Source organism: Tursiops truncatus, chromosome 20 (genome assembly GCF_011762595.2).
Source record: "Tursiops truncatus isolate mTurTru1 chromosome 20, mTurTru1.mat.Y, whole genome shotgun sequence".
Classification (NCBI taxonomy): Eukaryota; Metazoa; Chordata; class Mammalia; order Artiodactyla; family Delphinidae; genus Tursiops; species Tursiops truncatus.
In genome coordinates this window covers 25,414,591-25,417,649 of record NC_047053.1, presented here as the reverse complement: position 1 = coordinate 25,417,649, position 3,059 = coordinate 25,414,591, and the positions used below count along the sequence as shown (strand labels likewise).

At 45.4% G+C, this 3,059-nt stretch overlaps 1 non-coding gene across 1 annotated transcript; it reads left to right on the top strand.

Moving 5' to 3' along the window:
* The first annotated feature begins 2,474 nt into the window (after positions 1 to 2,474).
* On the top strand, positions 2,475 to 2,581 carry LOC117309932 (U6 spliceosomal RNA). The gene has a single exon (XR_004524214.1). It is a non-coding gene; the product is annotated as a U6 spliceosomal RNA (small nuclear RNA).
* Positions 2,582 to 3,059: the final 478 nt, after the last annotated feature.

The following is a 3,059-nucleotide window of genomic DNA, read 5'->3' as shown; positions in this document are numbered from 1 at the left end:
CGCCACCAGGGAAGCCCAGGGGTTATGGGTTTTGAGAGGAAGATCGACGGAGGTGAAGTGCTGTTCTCATCACATCATACCAGGGGTGCCTACTATCCACACGACCTACAACTGCTTATGCTGGCCTGGGTCACCTGGCTGAGGCAGTGCCTGTCAGCTTTCTCCACTGTCAAGTTACCCTTTTTCCTATCTTTCCACACTGTGCTCTTGGGAAGGAAGTCACCACGCACAGCCACACTAAGGATCAGGGAGTCTGCTCCCTGTCCTTGAGGACAGAATATCTACATCAATTATCTGGAATTCTGCAGGGAAAGTTAGCTATTCTTCCCATTTATTTATTCAATCCTTTATTTCTATCACTATAGAGTCATGGATATAATCCAATACTACTTTATTTTAATTGTTCGGATTGTTCTGGCTTTGGCCGTTCGGAATTCTTTCCATTGGCCGAATATACATTCTGATGTCTTTTTACCTAAGAACAATGAAGCAAAGGGGGGACAGATGTTCCCCCCACCCCATCCCCACTCCATCTCTACCACAAGTTTCTGTGTTGTTTTGGTCAAATCTCAACTTGTCTCTCTTTTTTCTTCACCTGTACAGTGCAGTTAACACACTCCTCTCCCCTTTACCTCTACTATGGCTGTGAAGCAAAAGTGAGACAGTACGTAGGAAAGGACTCTAGAAAATTAAAAACAAACCATGCAAATACATTTTAAATCTCCTTTCCCCTCCTAACTCACTCTGTAAAGCTTCACAGTTCAAGAACTCGATAAATATTTTCTGAGTGAATGAATGAGTGAGCAAATGAAAGAATGCACACACACTTCCTGAGCTGTGACAACAGGTGAGCAAATGGAAAAGACACGACACAGCCCAGGTGCGCCAGGCAAACATACCTCCACCTCGTCTCATTTCAGAGCAAACTTATCAGTTGGACCTATGATGTGCAGACCCTGGGCTTGGGGAGAGCAGGGATGCACGAGACACAAAACATACCATGAAGGAGTTTACAGTCTAGCAGGAATCCAGGCACACAAACAACTGTCCACAGAGGATGTGATATATCTCATGGATGCCAGAAACACATCCCTACTTTGTTATTTTCTGTAATTTGACTTCATCTCTATAAAAGTCTCCATCCCCCGCCTCACTCACTTCTGACTGAATTCCTAGTCAAGCCAATTCCAGGCTGTCCCAGTCAATCCCGTGTTTTCTACTTTTCCTTCCTAGCACTTCCTAGGACTGTGTCTGAGTTCTAAGCATCATATGCTGAGTGGGCATTAGAGGTTGGGGGGGCATCAGACGCCTGGGTGGCACTTGTCACTATTGTGCTGGCCTCCACCTGATCCCCAGGTGTGGTTTCCTGACCACCTGCTTCATTGTGACACAGACACCATCAGGGTCTACCAGGTGGCTGTCTCTCTCAATCCTTCTTGGACACACAGGGCAATTTAGAATTCTCCCATGCTCCTGTGAGCCTAGGAAACTGTGTGTGGCTGCTTTGGACTCTCTCTACTCTCAGCCTCTGGCATAATAATCTCTACCTACTGCTCTCACGCCACAGGGGTATAAGGAACACCTGCATGCTGGGTCCCAGGCCCAGGGCAGGGCTCCCCTACTCCTGGATACTCACACTCACCTGGGGACATTCATCTCACCCCCCTTGAAGCTGACTCTGGGGAGGGGGGGTGGTCCCTTCTCAGGTACACTCACCATCTGCTTTCTTGTTTTCCTTCCAACCTTCTAACGTTCTTCCCCTTGGGAGATGGAGATGGGCAGGGGGAACCCAGCTCAGCAAGTATCCTGAGCTAAATCACTACAGCTTACACCTGGATTACAACGGTGATCTTAACACCCAATAATTTGACAATGTTGTTCTTGCTTTTTAGTCCCACCTTGAACTCCAGAGACCTTTTATGCAGCGGCCTGTGTACAGAAAGATCTCAAGACGGTAAAAGAAGGTTTGGAGGGGGAAAGGCCATATGTAGCAGCTGGGTAACACCCAACACCAATGAGAGTGCAAAGTGGCATCTTCTCCCTCTAGGAACATAATGTGATGAAGAGACAGGACGAGGCAGCCCATGTCTTCATCCACGCTTCATACACACACTTCACTCCTCACCTGCCTCCCCAGGCTGTGTAGACTCCTTCATAAAGGAGGTGTTTCCTCTCTTCTTGTCTGGGTTGGTGACCTTCTGAGGTTAAATGACAATAGAACCATAGGTGTGCTTTACTCAGCATAGTCTACCAAGCATTTTACAACCTTTAGTTCATTAGGTTATCACATCCCCATTTTACGGAAAGGGACACCAAGGTTCAGAGAGGTTAAGGGATTTGGTCTGGGCAAACCAGAGAAAGATAACAATCATCAGGGCTTACAGTCTTCTGTTTCTAAATCCTTTGTGAAGGGTGCACTCATAGGAGTGCCCCATCACCTTGCAGTAAGAACAAATGGCAAAGTGAAAAGCCCAGTGCTTGCTTTGACAGCACATATACTAAAATTGGAACAATACAGAGAAGATTAGCATGGCCCCTGCGCAAGGATGACACCCGAATTCGTGAAGCGTTCCATATTTTTAAGACCTAAATGTAAGGCCAGACACTATAAAACTCTTAGAGGAAAACATAGGCAGAACACTCTATGACATAAATCACAGCAAGATCCTTTTTGACCCACCTCCTAGAGAAGTGGAAATAAAAATAAACAAATGGGACCTAATGAAACTTAAAAGGTTTTGCACAGCAAAGGAAACCATAAACAAGACAAAGAGACAAGCCCCAGAATGGGAGAAAATATTGGCAAACGAGGAAACTGACAAAGGATTAATCTCCAAAATATACAAGCAGCTCATGCAGCTCAATATCAAAAAAACAAACAACCCAATCCAAAAATGGGCAGAAGACCTAAATAGACATTTCTCCAAAGAAGACATACAGGTTGCCAACAAACACACGGAAGGATGCTCAACATCACTAATCATTAGAGAAATGCAAATCAAAACTACAATGAGATATCACCTCACACCAGTCAGAATGGCCATCGTCAAAAAATGTAT